This window comes from Strix aluco, chromosome 9 (assembly GCF_031877795.1).
Source record: "Strix aluco isolate bStrAlu1 chromosome 9, bStrAlu1.hap1, whole genome shotgun sequence".
In the NCBI taxonomy this organism is placed as follows: Eukaryota; Metazoa; Chordata; class Aves; order Strigiformes; family Strigidae; genus Strix; species Strix aluco.
This window is the reverse complement of record NC_133939.1, coordinates 27,150,207-27,173,739: the sequence shown is the minus strand read 5'-3', so window position 1 is coordinate 27,173,739 and position 23,533 is coordinate 27,150,207.

Here is a 23,533-nt window from a genome sequence, read left to right as displayed (position 1 = left end):
TTTATTCATCTCTATAATGGGAACAACTTCGGGCAAGGACAATAATCACAAAGGAGGAAAGTGTTCATTAATTAAATGGAAACAAATCAGAATTTTTCAAGGGATAGCTTGCCAAGGATATGTTTGGCAGGCAGATATATGCAATGTTCCTCTTTGTGCTCTGAATTTTTTGTATGACAAGAGGTCAGAGCAAGTTCATCAAGGCTCCTGACTGCACAGGTAGCTATTTGGCAGTCACATTAATCACATTAAAAATGTAAATCTAGATTATCTATACATATTAAGTCCTTAAAAAACTTACAACAGTGTACTGCAGGCAACTGTGAAACCCTTGACTTCCCACCCAGCTGTACGCTGTGTCCATAAGTGCTAGGTGAACCCACCAGGCTGTCCCCACTTGCCTATCTCCTCCTGCTCTAATCAACTCCCACACACACTGCAGCTTCAACAGCTGATATGTAGGGAGCTTCCCTATCTCTGTACCAGCATCATGTGTAGCCTAATAACTAAATACTCCTCTAAAACAGCAAGATAGAAGCTCATATCCCTCAGACTAGAAGGGGAGATTCAAACCAGATCCTCCCTTTACTGGAATGGGCATCTTTTTATTAGAAAGTACTCACAAAGGTTTCCTCCATAGGCCTGTTCATGCAGACACATCCTACTCTAAGCAGGGGTCTCAGGTCCAGTCCTTCAGAGACCTGAGTGCCACTGCATGAAGACACACAGTGCTATATGTTTCTGGAACAAAGATAACTATTAGGAAGAAAGAAAAAAAAAAAAAATAAAAAAAGAAAGACACATTTCTGGAGACAAGCACTGTCCCAGCTGGGGGTTCAGGTTGTGATTCTGAATTCCACTGCTTGAAGTTTACAAACTTTAATCAGAGTTGGGGATTTTTGTCTCCTACATACTTTTTCGCTCTGGCCCTTTGTGGGTTTTTGCATCACCATAGCTTAAAAAGGCTTAATCAATTGAAGCCATTAAATAAAGCATGACAATTTGCATACAGAGTGACAATTTATCTGCCAAGTTTCAGCATGTTACAAATTAAGTGGGCTGAATTATGAACTCCTCAATAACTGGATGTACAGTAGAAACCGCAATGAATCCTTAATTACAAAATCATAAAGATGATGTGATAAATATTCCTTTATTGCATTTGCAATGTCATGATTCTGCTATAATCTAAGCATCTTTTATCAACTGCAACAGGGTTGTTGTTTTTTTTTTTTTTTTTTTTTTTTTTTACTACTGTACATCGCTGTACTTGTTTTTTAAATTGCTAACTGGAGTAGAGCACAAATCATTGTGTCGGTCAGGGTAGGGCACATCGCTTACAGCTCTTTGTCACCTGACTCTCAGACAAAACAAGTTGTACCTTTGTGCCTTGTTACAGTGGCATTGAGGTAGCATGCTGAAAACAAGGTGGTAAGATTTTGGTGATGTCTATTTACAATAGCAGCACAGTGCCACTGAGATCTTTTCAGAGGAATCTATAAATTAAAGGGTTATTAATAGAGTATGAAATGTTTCCAAATTTTAAGAGGGTTTTTTTTTGTCTTATTAAACATGCATTTATTTCAGGATCTAGTCTTTTTTTATTTTTTTTTTTCTTTCCACTTAAATGCAAACTACCTTTTCTCTTTCCCTCTGTGCAAATATGTAAAGCAAAGAAACCAAACTAGGGAAAATACCTCAGGTATGCAATGCATCAAAATCCCTCTAAAAAGAACTAAAACACTCTTCATATTAAATACAACTTCGCTTCTTGCAAAACCCATTTCAAGTGGAAGCCTCCCAGTTTTTTCTTTGCGACGTGAGCTGTTTCACGTAGCTCAATGACTACTCTGCAACCAAAAAAAAGTTGGAAGTTTTAAGACTACCATTATTGTCCTCCTTATTCTGTGAAGTCACTGTGAGAGTTTTTATAGAAAAAGTGATTTCTGAGAAGTGAAATGAATGTAATATCCATGGGATGATCCTACAGACCATGTTCAAAGAAGCATAAAATTATCAGCCTATGAAGGTCAATTAGTTTTGACACTAATTTTGGTAGCATAAGTTAAACCATTTTTTTCTACACTACTAGCATTATATATAAAGCAAATTCTAGAAAAAAATACATGAATGCTTGCAAATTGTAAAACGTTTTCATTATTCTTTCAATTTACAAGTGAACTAAAACATCACTAAATACTTTTATATTATTTCAACTTCAGACAATGAGCATGTGCTTGCACATTCCTGTTATTGAGATTGTGCCTGATTATTTTGCAGGAGTCAGACTAATAGCCATTTAGGAAAAATGCTTAAGAAAATGATGGAAATTATAAGTTATTTTGAACCAAGCACTGAAAACCATAATGAAACTGTATTTCAAATTAATTATACTTTGTAATCAAAACAGTAGATATAGAACATATCTAAAATCAACAAAATACAACAAAAGCTGAAGTAAAAATAATCAGTTTGAAGACTTCCATGGAAGTTAAACAATTTATCATTCTGTATGAGAATTTCATTTTCTACTTTAAAAAAATATGACTTACCATCTAACCAGCAGTAACTGGAAACAGACCAATTTCCACAAATGAATGTTTTATATTTTCAAGTATACTTCCATAATTAAAAAATTAATTACCCTTGAATATACTGGACACACTATGTTTCCCCACCACCACAAGCATATGGGGGGATATTTTTAACCAAAACCAATTCTTCTGGTCTGAGAGAAAGCTGCAGGAAGTAGCATTAGTACCTTTTTTTTTAAACACCAGTCTTCTTTGTACTAGAAGCACAAAATTCTTGTTTGAGGCTGTAGGAAGACCTCACTCTAACCAGGGAAGATGGGAACATACATGTGTTGAAACTTAACAACAGCAGCATCAGCACATAGTTTCTCATTCTTGACATTATAGGCCTTTTAGGATATTTTCCCTGTAAATTTTCATCAATTCCTGACCAAAATTATCAAAAGGAGAAAGCTGCAGTTCAAGACTACCTTTGAGCACTGTTAGTGATGTTTTCCTAAATGGTTTGTCTCCACTGAAAGTTGTCTCTCCTGGAAATCTGTCAGCATGGGGGGATTTTTGGACTTGTCTCAATGCTACTCTGCTCCAAGCAGTATCTTCATCCCCACTTCTACTCTGCCCACAGGAGACAGGACTTCTCCCCCAGTTCTGGAAAATAAATTTGCTGTCATCCTTTCCTAATACATAGGATGCTAGGAGGTAAGAAGGAGCAGGAATGGCTTTGAAAGGTTTATGAATCATCTTTACAACTGAATAATCTGTGGGTTTCTTTCCAGAAACAGAAATAAATATAAAGAACAATTTACCACTGCTCAATTTACCATAACCAGCTGAGGGAAATTCTGCCTTGGCAGATGGTGTTTCTGATCATGAATTCCCATTATTCCTTGAAATGCCAAAATTAAAGTTTTCTTATGCTTATATTAATAATGATTTATCTTTTCTCATGTCTTGTCAATTCTAATCTCAACATTATTTCATTTCTTTCTAAAAAGAAGTCATTTTTGGCAAAAAAATGAAAGCCCAGAGCAGCCGTACCCCCCAGCCATGTCCTGAACAAAAAACCCTATTTGGTCACTACGTCTGCCGAGCACATCCCATTGGAAGGATGCTTCTCAGCCCAGTGTCACAGTTTCCTACGCTCTACCCTGACTTTCATGATGGAATACCGGGGCTCAGTTTAGTTGCTGACACACGTACCCTTACGTTCACATCAGATACCCTATGGTATCACAGAGGCAAGCCTCCAGCTTGAAGTATGGGAAAGAAACGGTCTATCAAGAGCCTCATGTTGTATCTATCAGCCCCATGCGGCATTCCTCATTCAAATAATTCAGTTTACAAATGGGCAACTGAAATGAACCCTTCAGGACTTTTAAGGTAAAGAACTATGAAACTTACAGATATAATACCAAGAAAAATAAAAATGCATGTTTCATACAGATATACATTTTCTATCCCTCTGGTTTTACTCAAACGTAGACCCAGTAATTTTGAACAGCCTGAGAAGCATGCCTGCTTAGAAAAGTTTATTTTTACAGATCTATGGCTTCTTTCAGCTTTGGGGAAAAAATCAAACATCTGGTTATTCTGGCTAAGGTATTCAGCATCCTGCTGCCAAGCAAGTGCTCAAGTCAATGGCCTACAGTTTCCCCCCCGATAAATCCTTCTGCTGGCTGCAAGAAAACAGAACTACAGGTTACCCTTTTCTACTTCTTTGTGCAAGCGCTGGTTTCAATGTATTCCTGTGCTATTATTAGGTTGCCCTGCTTCATACTGAGAGTCCTCCTACAGTTCCCAGCAGGATGCCAGTTGCTGGCAAGCTCCGAGAGCCTGAAGGCTGTGCATCTGTTCAGAGACTGACAGGTAGCACAGCAAGTTAAAAAGCCTATAAATTTGCAGCAGGAGGCTTCGCCTAGACAAATAAAATCCCCGCTTCGCTTTGTTTTTCCAAGTGCCAGGTCATGTTATGCCACTGTTTTCTTGCAGGGAGCCGCTTCCCGTTGGGGCGCAGCTCGCGGGGGACTCTAAGCGCTGCTGTGTCATCGGCCTGTGCCCGGTGGTAGGTGCTGGACTAACTCACACTGTCCCTCCTGAGCAACGCAACTGGCACAGAAGGATTGTGGATGTCAAGTTTTGTCTCCCAGGCACTGATTTTTTTGGGAGTGTCTTATTATTGCCTTTACTGTCTGCAGGCCAGACCTACAGTACAGGCCTCATGCCAGTGTTTTCCCACTACAGGAATGGGCTCGATCCATGGGCCAGGGATTCCAGTGGTATAAAGTGACATAACTCAGCTGTGGAAGCCACCGACATGTGCTGTGGAAGCTCACGTATAACAACAGAAGTAAAATAACTGCAAGATATCCAGTAAAATGCATCAGCACAAAGTTTCAGTATCATTAAGAGAAGGAATGTTTCACATATCAGCTCTTGTTCTCTGTTATAAAATGACATGAACTTCTCATCAAGAAAAATAGCAAAATTGACAGAAAGGTTGGGGGAAAAAAAAAAAAAAAGTACGTTTACTGTTACCATTCAAAATACCAGCTCGCCATTATGCCTAGATCTACTGTCCAAGTGCTTACTAGATGGGAGACAGAAGGTCCCCAATTTCTTTCTGTCCACTACATATCACAAAAGGCCAGATATAATCCTCAACATAGTCAGCACTGAGGTCTGAACTCTCTTCTGGAGGCAGACACTCCCTTGGATGGGACATCCCAGCAGGTATATGAAGGAAGCCCTCCAAGGTTCTTTGGCATCTAGCAACTGAGATTAATCTACTTTGCGCACTGAAGAAAGCCTGAGCTTGGCCCACAAATTCCCCATAGCACTCAAACCCCAGTGGAGCACAGTCTTCCGTTAGGCAGCACAAAGCCATTTGCTTTCAGATCTAACGCCCCTGCAGAAGCTCGGACCAACAACATTTTTTCCTCCCCAGCACACATCACCATTTCTCTGTTCCACCACTAATGAGAAGCTGTTATCTGAGACAAGGACCAAAATAAATAAAATGGAATTATTCTACTCTTTAGCCAAAGAAATCAACTTATAATTCACATTTAAATTTTCTGCATCGGACACAATAAAGAACAAAGAATTCTGGTTAAAGGAGGAAGTCAAACACAGCTTTACCACCAATTTAAATAATCCTCCAAAGATATTACATTTTGGCTCCGCGTAAACAGAAGCTATTATTACAAAGACAGGACATGTCAGGACACATTTTAACTAACTCTTGTTGAGCTCAAGTGACATAAGCTGCTTTGTTGAGCAAAAAACTAAAAACCCATTTCAAATTCTATGGATTATAGTGCTCTCTTAATTCAATGGTACTAGCTGTGGAAACCATGCATCCTATAGCTAAAACCACCTTACCTAAAAATGAAATAAAATAAAGCTGTATATAGCTTCCAAGGAGAAAAACTGAATGATAAAAAAAGAAGAAAAAACCAACAAACTCAAGAAGACAAAATGTTATTGAACCAACCCATGTCTCATTAATGTTCATTTTGCATGGTATGTTAGAGAAAACATAGTGCTCTGCAGAACTATCTAGTTCTCTGCTATTTTGCCCCTGCTGCTAGGCTTTTAGGGGTAGGAGAGCAAAAACTGCAAGTCTTTAATACTAAATACTGACCACAAACCCAGAAATGATCTCTATTTTAATTATTTTCATTTTAGTATTTTTATTACAGTTTTAATTACTTTGCTTAAAAACTTCATGAACATTTGCTTTTTCAAAACCATCTCTGAAAATCCTCATGTTAAACTGACAAAAAACAGAAAAAAAAAATAAACTCAGTGCTTAGCCTTCAAAAATCAGCATCCCACCGAGATGAATGATGGTAATTCATATTCCTTGTGGTGCATACATACAATCCTTAACTCCTTTCGGATTCAGTCTGTTCAACCACCACTCGAGCAGCCTCTCACAGATAGTTCTGGTCATCCCCTCGACATTCCTGCCTGCTGCTGAGCGCTACCTGCTCTAAGGTAGACTGTACTGTCTGTAACTAAACAATCCAGGCATATCAACATTAACTAGAGACTCTTACTCTTATTCGTCCCCTGACTAATATTGTTATGCCCCTGGGCAGAGCAGCTCCAACTCAGACACATGCGCAGACTGACACAGCACATAGGACAAATGACTTGACCCAGAGACATAAAAAAGACTCTTGATAACAAGAACTACTTCCAGAGGGAAGATGCGACACAGGCAAGAGATCTCTGCATTGAGCTTCTAATGCAAGAAAGGAAGTGCTCAGTTAGCATTATGCTGATGACCCTCAGTATGGCTACCAGTGTGCTCACCTAGCACAAAAACACAACAGGAACATCACGACCTGAGTAGCATGTGGTATAGTACACAGAAAACCAGCAACACAAACTACCTCCTTACCTACAAAGCCCCTCAGGAAATTACAGTGGCTGTCAGCCAATGGAAAAACACAATACTGTGACATGGGGATTCAAAGATCTAAAATTAACACCTTAGGACTACAGAAACTGGTGCTAAAACCAAGAGCTAAGCAAGCATGAAAGAACATAACTACCATGACTTATCAGTCATGGCAAACCTTATTGGACATTTAGGGTAAAAAAGGCAAAACTGGAGGAACAGAAAAAGTTTGCATGCTCAGGAATGTGATAAAAGAAAGACTCCTGGCTACAGATTGTTAGAAGCTCAAATAAAACACATACTCTTCTCCAAGAAATTTCAGGGAAGGCAGTGACACAAACCTGTGCTGGAAATAAGTGCCTAGTCAATGCCTCTAAGTAACATAGACTGTGACATCCAGATGGACAGAGAAAGGATGGATGCAAAAATTAAGTCAGAGAATGAAGTAAGTAAAAGGCACAAAGAAGCAGAGACCTCAGCATTCTGGAGGGCATATTTTTGAGTACCTAATGCTTTATGAGATGAGACTTGTCTGATGTTCAGCCCTGCATTTTGAGATGCAGAGATCTGGGTAGTTTATGCTGCATCTCTTACAACTTTGTTGTAACTCCTGTCAGCTGCAGGGACACTAAAACAAAACAGACCTCATCAACATCCAAACCCAACTGCAAAAGCAATCTGAGAAAGGGTGATGAACCCTCCTCCCTTTCCCAACCATCACCCAGTCTCAAAACTTTAGAAATTCCTTCTCTTTTCCTGAACTGTGAGGGAAGAAACCCTACTGCTTCCTGACTGCTCCTTCCCTGTGTTGGCACCCCTGAACCCCCTGCCATGGCCGCTCCTCAGGAGCTGTTCTTCTGAGCCGTGTCCAGCATTCTGCAGGTACCTCCTCTCTGATGCCCTCCCACAGGCTCCAGGCTCTACTACAGGCCCATAAAATAAGGGAAGTGGTGATGCTTATAATCGATGAGGGGCCTGCCACAAGCTGCAAGGGTTCTAGGGACAACATGGTACTCAGTGGGCAATCAGGAAGGTGATCAGCCGTCCCATACCCTGAAAGATGGCTGCTTTCTTGGGAAATGCTAAAATTCCATATACAGTTAACCCCTGCTACGCAATCTCACTATCAGTCCTATTAGGAGAAATGATATCAGCAACTTACACAGTATACAGCAAAATTGGTGAAAAAGACAAGGTTGCATGTTCAATAAAGTCAAAAACCTCAGGAAAATGCAATGCACCTAGAATGAAAGGAAAGAGTAACCTATTAAACCATCTTGCCACCCCTGACAACTCAAAAAATTACAGAGCTGAAAAAAAAAAGAAGCTGCATACAATCATACTTTCTACTATACATACTGCTGAGGCTTGACTGGTCTGGCGATACAACCGCAAGGGAGCGGGGACGTGCACCCTTCGATACACTCAGCGCTTCCTCGGGCAGCGTCCCTTAGACTAGTCACAAAGGCCAGAGCTTGTCCTTGAGGTTTTCCGTGTTGATGAATGAGGCGCTACTTCCTTCAGTTCCTTACCCACGCTGAGATAGTGCCTGGAAGTGCAGCCTGCTCACACCGATCCCCACCTCCCACTCCTTTACCCTGACCGCTCACCCGCCTGTCTCTGCCCTTCGCAGGTGGTCACGTTGAGGCCTGCGCACCACCCGTGAGACACGAACAACAAGGGCTGCTTCTACCTTCACCGAACATAGAACAACTGAAAAATAACTGCTACTGCAGCCACAGCTCACCTTGCCCCAGCCAGCTCCAGTCCCGATATCCCACTTTGCTCATGGTTTTTCACCTTCAAAATAAAAAAAAACCCAAACCAAAACCTATAAATTGCTATTATTTCTATCACACGGAGACTGAAATTTTGTCTGTATTAAGGAAATGTTTCTAAACTTGCTTTCTAGTTCAGTCGACTGTTTGCAACTTTTGGACACAAACTACCTACAGACCACACCTGTTACCATCTGTTGTTAAAGCAGGGTGCCATTCTCTTCTCAAAGAGTACCTAATAAGACAGCCTTGAGAATGTAAGAGTTAGATCATCGTCCTGTGATCAGTAGAAAAACTCTTGGCCCCACACAAGCAAAGACTAGGAATTACTGCTTTTGAAATACACCTCTCCATTCAAACTCATGCGTCTGTCAAAAACCTACTGGGTACTACCACTAACTTATTCAGTCTCTTTTCTCTCACATATTCAGCCTTTGATGAAATATTTTCAGATGCTGTTTTATAGGTTATTATACCCATTTTGTGGGAGAAGCTCAATACTGAGCAGTGGCAGATGTTAAGCCTTGATAGTATATGCCTAACGCACTTCTTCAGACTGGTGCACACCAATTATTTGGTGATTTTAATATTCTGGGATCTGTATGGCTTGAAGGAAATAAGGAGAGGGGAGGGAACGGAAACACCTAAGCAACATCTTTCTTCTGCAGTATCATGTCCTTCATTAAAGGCATGGGAAAATGCAGTTAGAAACAAAGAAATCCAGCATGTTGTATAGCTAACACAGATCTACAACCTCACCTTAAACAGCCCCATCCGTGCCAAGTCCTCCCACCCTGCAACAACCTGCAAGCAGCTGATGCACTGAGTAATTCGTATTTACTCAATTAGTAATACCAATTCTGAGAAAGAGAACGGACAGGAAGACCTTCATACAAAGCAGCAGAAGTCTAGACCCTGTTGCCTCAAAAAAAGTGTGATTAAAATAAAAATTAAATCTTAAATAGCATCTAACTCCCAGTCCTCTAAGGCATATTGTACAAAACTCCTATGAGAAACTGAATCCTGTTCTGATACTTATGTTCCAACAAGGAAAAAAGAGAACACATTTAGAAGAGTGGATGATGCCATTCTGAAGGTTGTCAGTTCATAAATATGACAAAAGCGGGCTAAAATATACCCACATCTGTTCTAACTCACAGAATTTCCCTATCTCACTCACACACTGTGAATCAACAAATACAGGATGATTACCTGGTCTGTGAAGAAATGGAGCATCCAGGCAAGGATCAAAATCATTATATGGGCACTTCCCAAACACTTCGTTCACATTCTTACACCACAAATCAATTCATAGGCTCCAAAGGCAGACGGATAGTTATAATCATCTAATTGACCACTTGTATAATACAGGGTAAAGAATTTCAAATGAGAATTTTTGTAGTCTTGTAACTGCTCTTCAACCCATAAATCATATTTAGACAGCTATCCAATCTGGAAAAATCACAGCCAGCAAACACTTAGGGAAGTTCTGAAAAAAACACAGAAAAGGCAAATATTTCACTCTGCTTATGAGAGTTATAAATGAGTGTTTTCTTAATTCTACCTACAAACCTAGAAATCTGTGTGCCAATATGAAATAAGTGGCTTCAGGTCAGTGTTGCACCAATGCTTGGGGCAGAAGGGGACAGTCAGCTGCTCTGATTGCTGGATCTTCGGGGGTGGGGCGGTTTGCTCAGGGCCCCCCATGAGGCTGGAGACGGGAGAGGCATCAGACTGCGTTAAAGTCTGCAGCTAACTGAGGTAGGATTGCAACGGCTGCAAAGCCAGATAAATTACCACACTGCTTCCACTGTTCCCTCCCTAAACTATCGCTCTTCTATCACACAGCTCCTCTTAATAAACTCCTCTTACCTATGCTCAGGAGAGATTTATTCTCAAACTGTTACATAATTTAAAATAAACTTGATTTTTTTTTTTTTTTTATAGCTGCATTGAGCAGGTTTTGGACCTGGTGTCTATTAAAGCAGTTTGAGCTTTTTGTTGCTTTTTTTTTGTTTTTTGTTTAAGACTAACCATAAATTAATGTTTATTAATTGATAAGAAAATGCCTTTTTTTGGTCACGCTGCTGTTTAGTTGTTGCAGTTGATTTCAGATCATTCCTTTTCCGCATAGCTATTATGCATTAACTTCATCCCTGTTTCATATAACTATTATGCATTAATTCTGTTGGTTTTTCTCAATTCTGTGACAAAAATACTTCATTCATCACTGGCAGCATGCACCACCCAGACTGCAAATTTCAGCCGGTTGTTACTGTATGGCAATTGGTGACTGCTAACATGAGACACAGTGCCTTCTGCTGCATCTTTAGAAAGTTAAATATAAGCAGTTATTTGCAGTTTATACCTGTAAACCTCAGTAATACACTCATGCCACCTATTGGTAAATTACATATGAGCCACAGCTGAGTTCAGATTTCTGATAAGCACAGATTAAGTATTTTAACTACAAGGTCCTGTGGTTATACTGGATAATAAACATGGGGGGAAAAAAAATCAGAAAAAAGCTAATGGTAAACTTCTTTTCATACATTGTGGAAAGATATGAGAGACAGGCAGTGATAATTTATGTAGCCGCAAGTCTCACAGGAAAAGCAGCACAATGGCTTTTTGGATTTAGAAAATTTTCCAAAATTAAGCAATGCATCTTGGAATGACTTGTTTAACTTCAATTAATGCAGGTCACAAGAGTTTAAAAAAAAAAAAAAAATTTCCACAAATTCAGAGCTCCAAAACAGCCTGCAAACTTCCCCCCCCCCTCCACAAAAGCCAGGAAAGTCCACACTGAGTCCTCCAGGATTTTGAAAACATTCTCCTGAGTCAAATTTCTAGTGTTTTTAATTTCTGCTTAGCAAAAAAAATCAGGGACACATCATCTATGGGTAGAAACATAGCTTAAATGAAATTCAGGTTTGTTTATTCATTTCCAAATATTTATATTTTCAAAAGAGTTTAAGAAAATATGGATTCACAGACACGTTATGGTAAGTTTGTCAAATATAGCAGCGTTCTCCAATCAATAGAGTAGCTCTCAGAATAGTTTCTTGTAAAACAAAAGGCAGTGTCTAGTCAGCGTTGGGAGTACTGCCATTAAAACAGCAATAAAGAACACTACAGGAAATATTTACTGCTGTCAGCAAAGCAACAGATATGCTCTCATTACCTAATGTTAGAAACTGAGAACTTTTTTTCTTTTAGAGAAAGAATATTTTTCCAGTCCAAAAGGTTGATATGAGAATGCAATGCATTTATGAGCATGTGTTTTATGAAAATATTGTGTGCGGTATCTAAGAGACCAGGAATACATAACATATATGCATTTTTTTCATTTCTTCTGAAAAGTGAAGTAAAACTGGCTTAAAACCTAGTGCTGTGTGTGGCTGGCTTCACTCTCAGTTCTTTTCATCTTTAATAGAAGCATTTCCTTCTGCATAGGATGGTCATCCATTTAATTGCATGGTAGAGAGAAAAAAGCAAAGGAAAACTCAGCTGTGGAGATAAATCTCAATAGAAATGTAATGAGTACTCCTGCCAAGAATCATTTACAAAACTTCCTATTCAGTGCTAACCATCACAAGTGGGACATCCACAATCCCATCTGTGAATCTGGAGATAAGAAGCTGCTATTCAACACCCAAAGCAGTTTGCTACTGGCCAGTAGCAAATCCTCTAATTCAAATTACCAGTAGCATGACATACGATAGCATTTCGAACTGAAACAACTACAGTCCCCTACACTAGTGAACTCACTCACTGCCTTTGGGCCCTTGGATCTGCCCTCCTTTGTGAGCTTAGTATCATTCATTAGGTTTGGAGTGGAGAAAGGCAGAAACTGGGGCATCAACCCAGCCATCCTGATGCTATTATTCAAACAACTAACAGCGTGAGCCCAACAGAGTTACAAAAATACTCAGTGAGATAAGCACGGTGATGCCCTCCTTCATAGATAGATTTTTGACTCTAACTGGTGAGCTAAATATCTGAGAAATCAGGCAAAAAGAAGGGGGGAACCTGGACAGACAACCGCATCTTAAAACTTTTACAGGATGAGATCACAGAAGAGAATTCTAATTATGAATTTTGGACAAAAGGACAGAAGTGTTAACCTTTTTAATTTTCTTCTCTCCCAGAAAACAGATGCTTTTCTATAAATTTCCAACTACACTTTAGACTGTAGAATACTCTAGGTATTCTGTGGTCTTTTCTAGGACTTCCAAACTTCCCTTAGGACTTGGGTGAAAAAAGGAAAGGAAGAAGTCATTCTCTTTCCAGCTGAAGATATTTGGAGAAGACTCTTTAGCATCTGCTAAAGCTGCTGCCAGCTGTCTGGTGGGAGGACAAGTAGACCTGAAGTATCTTACTCCTAGCAAAACTTCAAGCCAACCAAAAAGCAACACTTGTGAATTCAACAGAGATTGTACTAAGATAATACTCATCTTTGGATAATGCCACATCATGTTGTGCAGCAAAGCAAATTAATCATTATTCTATCATCATTATTAATCCATCCTTTTTTCTTTTTTTTTTTTCCTATACAGTCAAAAAAGTTGAAAACTAAATGTATTAAGAACAAAGTAGAGTTGCTTCAGTCAATCCTTTCAAACAAGAAAAATGCTGGATCAATAAATAAAATGTGGTAAGCCTAAAATTCTCTGTTTATGTATTGGCATTAACATAAGGTGCTGAGAGAGCTGTATACCCCTCAACTACAAAAAGAGACAAATATTTTTATAATGCTACAAATATTCTGGTAACTCAGATTCAGCATCTCCTGTTCTGGATTTGGTACCATCTACCTATTTCAGCAATTATTCCTGTAGTTCCTCAAAAACAAAGCTCCCAGTGCTTTTCCCTAGTTTCTTCCTGCTCTCTCATCTCCAAAATCAGTCTCTGATAACTCTAGCCTCCACTTCGTATTCAAATTTAATTTGTACATTGGAACAGAACACTTGCCAAATTTAAACCTTTGTTTTTGGTTTCTCTAAACTGACAGAGCACTACTTTACTAGCATCCAGCCAATGTCATTCTTGACTACCAGTAACTAGCACTTGTTATAAAAGCTCTGATGTTTTGGGAACATCCTTTACTTCGACCTCCAAAGCTCCCAGCATTACCTAAACAGTGTACCTTGGAACGACACAGAGACAAGTGCAATGGTCTGAGACCACTCTACAAGAAGACTGAAGACAGAGACAGGGACCGGCACTAGGAAGAGATGCAGAACCCTGCCTTCTCGTGGGACACACACAGACACGCATACATGTAAACCTATGTTGATAAAGCAAGGATTCCAGGAAGGAAAAACTACCATCCCAATCATGAAACATTCGAATGGTATGGCCTAAGATCCATTTAACCTGTTAGCCTGTCTGCAACTGGGGGCCAAGAGGAGATGGTTAGTTTAAGTACTGACAAGCACACAGCAATATTTCTCAAAACCTTTTCCTCACATCTGCTGTCTGTGGATCATGGTCCATTCTGAGCCAAACATAGCATTCTCATATTTAAACAACCCTCAACAGTGGAATTGAAAATTGACCTTCATTCTACTCTGATGAGCTTGGTCAACTCCAGGCAGACATTCTCCTCCACCACTCAATGACTTCTCATCTCCTGCTATTTACACAACGAGAAAGAAAATGGAAGCATAAACATTAAAGTAACAATAACAGTCATCCAGCATGCACATAAAAATGCACAGCTCGAGAGAGACCAAGCCGTTCCTCTCTTTTTGACCCTCAACACACAAAATCACTGCAAGTCTTCAAAATTCTGCTCAGAGGGCAGCACTGCTGCAGTTAAACTGTAGTTGAAGAGAGTGAAGCAACAACCCCTAGCACTTCTCAAGAAAGCAGGCACTTTATTGAGCCAAATGCTCAGCCTATATTATGATCTGCTATAGGCAATGCTGCCACACACCTCGTACGCTAAACAGTGTGGTACAGCAATGTTCAGAATCAGCACACAAGTGTCTCCTTCCCCCACCCACACGTCCCTCAAATGCTCTCTTGCTCTGTAATCTATAATATATCTCAGTTCAGTCTCATCTCATATTATCCCACATCTAGAATAAATCCTTCTGAAACCTAAGGAGAAATCAAGAGGGACCACATATGGCTCCGGAACATAAAGGAAAGCTCATGTGCTGAGTAATGTGATAGGGATCAGCAACATGAAAGCTGCAGACAAAATTAGATTCTGCTGCCTGATATGCAGGACTGATGGTTACTTTGGCAAGATGTTCTATGAAATTTATGGTCATGTACTGCAGGGCTGAGCTGAGGAAAAAAAGGCTCGCTCCCAGTACAGTGGTTTGTGTGCAACTTAATAAACAGAAGCTCTCTAATGGCAAATACAGGGTGCATCAACCTTCCCAGCAACAGTGAATTTCACCTGTCATAGGTATAAGATATGAGAATTATCACAAAACTAATCCAAGCAGGCTCTCAGGAGAACAAGTACTATTCAAATGCAATCAAGGCAATATGAAACAGAATCTGTGGAAACTACTGGCACATACTCATAATGTATTGCTCAAATATGGTAACAGATACACTGATTTTTGTCTCTGAGGCAGATTAAAGAACTTGCTCTAAAGACACAAGAGCGCCTTCAGATTAATACGACTAATGCTTTGAAATTAATTTTTCCAGGACTGGGTGAAAAAGTTGTGTGTGATGATGCAAAACCATTCAGATTGCCACCCTCCAGAGTGGCATTAAGAGGTAATATTGCTAAGCAAATATATGCCCACTCAAGCAGTGCCATCCAGCATGCTCCACAAATTAAAATTAATTAAGCTGAAGCATCATCTTTGATGGGAACAGAATTTGCACCTGTAAATTTAATCATGAATAACTGTGTAATATTTTTATCAAACACCTCTAATTCTATTAATCTTTAATTGACTTGTGGCACCTTAATTTCACCTCTCTCCTACTTTTTGGAGAGGAAAACCAAAAATGAAAAAAAATAAAAGCTTTTAAAATTAATAGTAATTGAAGTTGAATATTTTTATCAGATGCAAATCAGTACTGTAGCAATAACCAGTGTATTTCCTTATCAGTTTTCTAGGAATTCAATTGCTTTAGATTTAGTCAAGCAAATGTAAGACTAAATAGCACCAATATTCACTAGTCCTGGTATTTTACTGGCAAAATTCTACTGACTTCAGGGTACTTAATGGGAAAGTATAATGATACAACAGAGTAGGAAAAATAGCACTCTTCAGATAAATAATTTTATACGTGGATAGACAGATGAAATAAAATTTCACACCATTAAATGATCCGGGAACTGACAGGAAATGTTAAAATAAAGAAAGCAATGATTTGTTTTCTTGCCAAGAAAAGAACTGCTTTCAGAAAGAATCAGAGATTAATGCCCAGAGAAGGGGAAGAAGGGAATATCTGAAGGAAAGTAATGGGGAGGGTGAGTTTGAGGCTGGAAATTCAGCAGCAATACCACCTGCATCAGCTGAAGAGGTCAGCATCCTCTTCCCTTTCCAACTACTCCTCACCATCCTGCAACTGTGCAGGTGAAATTACTTATGTAGCTGTGTAGTCAGCTAGATTAAATAATAAAAATAATTAGCAAAAGAAGATATTTTATAAAGAATGGAAACAGATCATTTGGATACAAGAGGAAAAAAGAGGAAAGGAAAGGAGAAATGACAAAAGATGGAGGAAAGATTAAAGTCTTGCATTTAAAACATTAACTCCAATACAGAATGGACTAAAATATAGAACCCCAAATAATTAAAGAAATCCATTTTCCCAGTAATTTCTGTGGCATTCAACTGTTTCCTCCATATTTACAAGGGCAAGAAAATCTGAGGATGAGTGAACTGAGTACAGAACACGTGTGGTCTGGGGCACAGGGAAGGAAATTGCCATGCAGCAGATGGCCCTGGCAGCCCCCCTGCACTGTGATTTTATCTGCATTCCAGCCCTCCAGAGTAACACACAGAGAGCAGACTAGAGCAAGTTTACTTTTTGCTGGCATTTGTTTTGATGGAAGCAGGTGTTTTTCTTCCCTTCCACCTTTTATTAGACTACTGACTTTTATGTGACTGCTCTACCACAATTAAAAGTTGTATTTCTCACCCCGGTGTAACCTCCAACTCATTACACCCACTCCTCCAGCAGTCTTTAGCTTAAACATCATCTCATTCACCTTATCAGAAAGAACAAATGGAGGACATCGTTCCTCTCTAGTTGTGTTCACAGAACATTCCCTTTCACTGAACTGCTCTGCTAGTAGCAATTTGCTTGACGGTGGCTGCATGGAGTCTACTCTGTTCATCATTTCTTTTCAAATGTCACTTCCTGTCTCTGACACTATTTTCAGTTTCTCTTTTACGCTGCAAGCCTTGATATTTGTGAAGAGTACCTCTAATAATGCCTCTGGGTAGCCAAAAGATTTCCATTAATTTCTTCAGTTAGAACTGAAGAAAGAAGAGCAAATCTATTATCTGAACAGAACCTCACTACCAACAAGACCTCCCCAACCCTGCAATTTCAAAAAGGTCATACAAAAAGCCTAACAAAATGAATTTTAAACAGACTTTATAAAAGCGATAGAATAGATAGAAAAGCAGAGAATAACTTCTGCTACTTAGGTGTTTATACAACCTTATTTTCTTTTCTTCAGAGTATTTAGACAGCCATTTCTTTTCAATTATTTTGATTATTTTCCACTATTTCCAAGTGTAAAATTTTGAATAAAAAAGTAGGGTCTTCTAAAGTTAATAAGCAATGACATTTTTCAGATAATTGAAGGAAGATTATTTTAATAACCAGGGATATATATTACTTGAATTTCTGGCTTCAAAAGGGATTCTCCAGCACTCCAGCAAGTTCTTTCTGCTGCCATCTGTTGGACAAGGTATTTCACATTCCTTTGAAGGGAGAAGAGAATGCGTTTAGTTTGAGAGCATAACTTCTGATATCATACAAAGATAATAATATTCCTTTTATCTTTACAGCATTTCATTATTTTTTCCACTAATATGATTTAGAAACAAAAGAGATTTAAAAGAAAACCAATATACAACTTAAAGATTACTTTGATAATGCTAATATGCCCTTTAAAACTGAGTCCAGCTGGGAAATGGAAAGGGTGACAAGTGGAACCAACTTGTATTAGGTTGGCATGAGACCAGTCACTGCCATGGCCTAAATGACAGTTACTGCATCTGGGAAGTGGTTGATAAGGAAATCCTGTTACAGTGCGGTGCTAGATTATTTTTTTATTCTTCTTCTTAAATTACATCTTATATGGCTTCATTTTTGTCATTTCTTCATTTTCTGACAAAAAAATTATTTCAGTTGAAATACTGTTTTGATTAAACAAATGCCTAAATTATAGCTTCCAGCTTTTTTTTTTTTTTTTTTTTTTGATGAAAAGAAATTCTAATTGTAAACTAATCTGATCTCTCAAAGATTTCTGGTGGGCATCCTTCCAGTCAGAAGTTTAAAATTTATGATAGCCGTTTACAAAGTACCTTCTAACTGAGGTAAAGAGAGCATAAACTCTTTAGATGACCTTGATCTCTTCAGATTTAGTGGAGGTAATCCCGGGGAAGGATTCTGCTGTAGGAACACCGTGCGTTTACAGATGTTTTGAACAGAAATCAAACGGGAGTTATTAGATGAAAACCTCACTCTTGTGTGCAGACATACTCTAGAACTACAAGGTGGGGAAGTAATCAACCAAAGACTGCAAGGGTTGGAAAAAAGGTAAAGGAGTAAATTCAGAGTATCTTGTCAAAGCATTATATTCAGCTTATCCACAGCTCTGATTTCAGTTGAATCTGTCACTACTTTTTCTTCCTCTCAAATACAAATCCTCTTGGTCTTTAATTAAGCTGTCCTGTAAGTTTACAGGTTTCATGAACCTGGCATGGCTGTCACAACTTTGTCAAGAAAGGTGGAGTGTTTAAAATAATCTTCCTGCTGCTGACATTTGTGTTTCTAATGAATAAACATGATCCCTGTCACCTATGACTTTCACGGGCTTTTTCTGATTCTGAATCATGTTATGCTGCCAATAAAGCGGACAGAATAGATTACCTGAAAATTGATTCACAGAATTTATAATTTCTCACCATTCAACAGGCTGGCTAATGGCAACATTAAAAATACAAGCCTGAAAGAGAGCCAACAGAAAAGCAGTAGGTAAGCCACTGCCACACATCTCAAAAGAGCAAATATCGGGGCTTATTTCATCATTAAGGGTGGCTGAATTAACAAGAGGCAAAAACCAAACATAAAATAATCTTAGCTAATAATAGGGCTGACTTTTCTCAGGAAAGAAGATCTGTGGGTTGTAGACAGGTTCCTAAAGAATTTTTGGAACTGTTAGCCAATTTCAGTCAGATCTGTCAGATTAAATGTATAGGAACATAATTATCTTCTCATTAAAAAATTGATTAAAGAACATAAGAACATTGCAGAACGTTAATGTAAAGACACCGTGTTTTGCATAAAAAGATGCAGAGTAGGTTTGCTAAAGAGGCAGAAGCATCTCAGAGGCAGAAGGATCTTCAGCCAAAGCTTTCACAGCTCCTCAGTATCCAGGCTTCAAAAAGATCCTCATCTTCTCACTATCTAATGGCATTTTCCTAACTATGGTCTGGAAAAACAGTGCACCTGCTCCTTAGCAGCCTCCTTCAAACATTTCTTGCAATGGCTAGGTGTTCACATGAACTGGTGGACTTCTGAGGATTTTAAGGAGCTTCAAAAATACTAGGTAAAAGTCAAAGCAAAATTCCAAAGTTGCTTTATAAAAAAAAAAAACCTCCTGTTTTGCAAAAGACCAGTTTCAATTTTGTAAGATATTTTAATCTTTCTTTCTATTGTGTTTTTTTCTATGTCATATTGAATTAATGTTTCAGGAAGCTGGGGGTAAAATAGGGTTATGTTGTTAGCTAGACTCCATTCATCACAGGACACTAGTATTTCTAAACAAGCAATCAAAAACCTGTCAAAGTCAATGGGAAGAATCGGAGGAACTTCAAATGGACTGTATGATCCGGTGTTTTGATTCACTGGTATTTGCCTGAGCACCTGCTATGATAAGATGCATGTTCCATTTAAACTGAGCAATATTTCACCCAACTTCCAATCCATTTGTGTCTATAACGCCTGTCAGGTGCAAATTAAGGTAAAATATTACCCAGAGCCTAAAACAGGCTGCATGGCTGGCTCTAACTAATTTTCTAGTATGGTTTTATGCAAATGTGCATCCTAAAGCATTGATTTAGCTAAACATTTGTACAGCCAGCATCACTCCTGGCACCCCACAATCATTAATTTAATATTCCTTTCATATTCCCGTGAAGTAGAGATGTTATTTTACTCAACTACAGAGATTAAATGACCGACTTACAGAAATTCAGTAATTTTGTGAAAATGCCAAGAACAGATCCCAGGTCTCCTGACTAACTCCACAAAACCATTCTTCCAGGCATAGTGCACTGCAGCTGCATGTTTTAAATGCAGAAGCTAATTACTCTCATTACTTGTCCAATACAATCTACTTAATTTTTCTTCAGAATTAAAACTAGTATTTTGTCCTAATACAAGATAAATAAAATATTGAATTTAACAATGAGAAAGTTCAGGTGTTTGGGTTTTTTTAAAAATAGGATCCTTATTCAGAACATCATGACATACCTTATACTGGTTGAATTTATGGCATATACATGTTGATTATCATCAATAAAGTTAAGTACTACCAGCTGTACCAGCTTCCCAGATACTTCTCATCCCCATTCTTACCATCACCTGCTGTCATGAAATGACCTGACTATAAGAGACTCTGATATGTGCGATCTGTGGTTAGACCATGGTTTTTGACTCAGAAGTACATTTAAGGACCATGGGTAGAAAAGTCCACAAATATCAAGCTATCCATCCCAATCCAATAAATGTGGAATACAAGGCTGCAAAAGTCAGGTGCTGTATGATCAAGGAGACTGATGTTTGCAGAACTACACTGATCAGCACACGGCTGGATAACAATGTCAGCATTTTCCTGTAATTGAATCAAAACCAGCATGGGTCATCCTGTTATGTAGGAAGATTTCTACTGCATCTTTTTTCATTTCTGCTCACCTAACAACTTATATTTTTCACTAAAAAAAAAAATAAAAATGCCCTCCTAGTACAATACAGATCTATGAATAAAATGTTAAATTATAACTAAAGATTTTTGCATTCTCACAAGAAATAATCTAATTATTCAGAAAGCTCTGAATAATTATCCTATACAAGTCAGGCCTTAAAACAAGGCATCTCATATCTGGACAACACTTAAAATTTCTTGGTAATGATAACAAAATAATTTGTTAGTTTTCAAACATCAGTGTATGTCTTCTCTTTAATGTATTCTTTCAGCAGCTTAAGCTTTTATATATATAAATATTCAAATCACCTCAATATATTCTTCCTGTATATGAACATTACATAACTGCAGAAGTTACATTTGCTTTAGTTTTCAATCTGAATAAAGACAAGCCGACTGATCGTGATCTTTCCCTCCCGGTTCAGTTCCCAAATCATTTTAAAAGAGAAAGAAAACACACAAAGCCAGCAATGAATATGAAGCTTCTTTCCCCCTAAGCCCGATTAAAGGAAGTAGTTCTGAAGTTAATGTCAATGGAAATATCATGGAAACATGACTGCTTGTGATATTTCCAATGGAAATACCAAACAAAGAACTATCCAAATACTACTTCTCCTGTAAATATCATAAGGATATTTGCTGCTCAGCTCAAAAGTAGGAGGATAAAATGGAAAAGAGGAAGAACAGAGCAGAAAAAAGCAAGCAAAAGGAAAACTTGAGTAGCAGACTGTGGCAGAGAGCTCTTTGAGGATACAAATTACAGATGCAGGAAAAAATCTCAGGAACTCAAATTGAACTTTAAAGGATGGATAAAAGATTTAGAACTACACAGCAAATGAGTGAAAAGGAGGCAAGTCGACAAGACTGAACAAGTAGAGTAAAGGCTGGAAAATCATGCTTCCCAAAGAGAAAATACATTGCTGGTTCTGGGATGGAAAGAACAGAAGCAGTGGGTGAAAGTAAAAGATTGGAGTATATAATCGGTTTTGAAAATGTAACTGTCACCTCAAAATTCATTCAGCTAAGAGAGCTATTAAAATATAATTTGAATTAACAGAAATGTGTGTTGCTAACATGCATTAATGAGGATAAACGGTAATGTGAGAATGTTCCATAGAAACTTTTCAACACAGTTTCCTACTGCTTAAAATAACTACTTCAAGAATATGGTTCTTTTCCTGCTTTTAATAAAAAACTTCCTTCAGCAGATGACTTGAGAGGTAATTTTTAACTTATAGACCCTTAGCATAGGAATTTTAACCCAGTTCTAGTGCCAGTCACAGCTATCACTAACTTTCACAAGTTGTGCCTACCTGAACCAGGGGTGTAGTCGATGTCCACAGCGGTAAGCAGCAAAGCCACTGAACAGAAAGTAGTGAAATACTACGGATCTTAGTTATCCAGTTTATTGCTATTTTCCTTCGTATCCACTCTTCCAAAGAGCAGGATGATTCTAAAATAGCAGATGACAGCAAAAGTGGGCAAACCAACTACTTCAACACTTACTTCAATATCTAGTAGCACATCTAAAATGTTTAGCTTTCCGTTTCATGCCCAGTTTGTCTCTAGGATAAATATTTAACAATCTTAAAGTGATTTGAAAAATTCCCTATTTTAGTTATTATATTCATTTATCTAGAAACAGTAATAACAGTATGAAACACTGATTAGAATACCGAGTTTATGGCCACATCTCATAATATTTGAACTTTCAGAATATTACTACCTTTAATTTTAAATCTGTTTCTCAAGCCATTTTCAAAATCCGTTTCTAATGGAGGATTAAATTTCTGCAGGTATTCATTGCAAAACCTTAGCAAAAATATCCCACAGTCCTGTATTGGTTTCAGAGTATCAAACATGACCAGAGGTAGGTATGCAAGCTTTTAAGAACCTGGGCCATCAGCCTCACTGCATAACACTTTCTTGTTTGTTTCAAAATGAGGATTTCCAACTCCCCTTGGATCAGGAACTCCAAAAAATAAAAATCACCACAATTCTCATAATTTATTAACAATCATGTTATTAAGAGAACATTTTGCCGAGACATTAAGAGAGTGCTATTTGTTGATTCCCTTCATGATCTGCACTTCCTTTACTCTTTTCCTAAGCTTTAGAAGGTGAGAGACTGAGATCTTGGATGATCTCTGCTTCCCAAAAAGTAATAGACAATAACTCTTAATAACAGTCAAACACACTCTACATGCTTATTTCCCATCCACATCTCAACTGGAAACTCAGACACGATTGAAAAATCCTCCTATATATCTGTTCTTGTGTAATTCATAGACTTACTGGGAAGTGGCAAATGATAGGAAGTTAAAACCTGTTAAAAATAGCTTTTCTAACGAAAGAGTAATGGAGCAGGGACTTGCTGCTGTGAGGAATCATAATTTACACAGACATTTTTTCAAAAAATTGTTTATTCATGGTTACTCTTGTGTTTGGGGTTTTTTTTACGGTAATTGCCATGAGAATTAAGGACCTCAATCCCAATCTGGGAGTCTACTGCAGGAGATAATTTTAAAAAATATTACGATAAAGGAAACAGTGGTGTTTATGGAGTTTCATTGCCTCGCCTACTATTTTTGCCAGAATGTAGAAGTCTCTGATACATAGAAAATTAAGTTAACAGGCAAGAAACTAAGACACGAGATGGAAG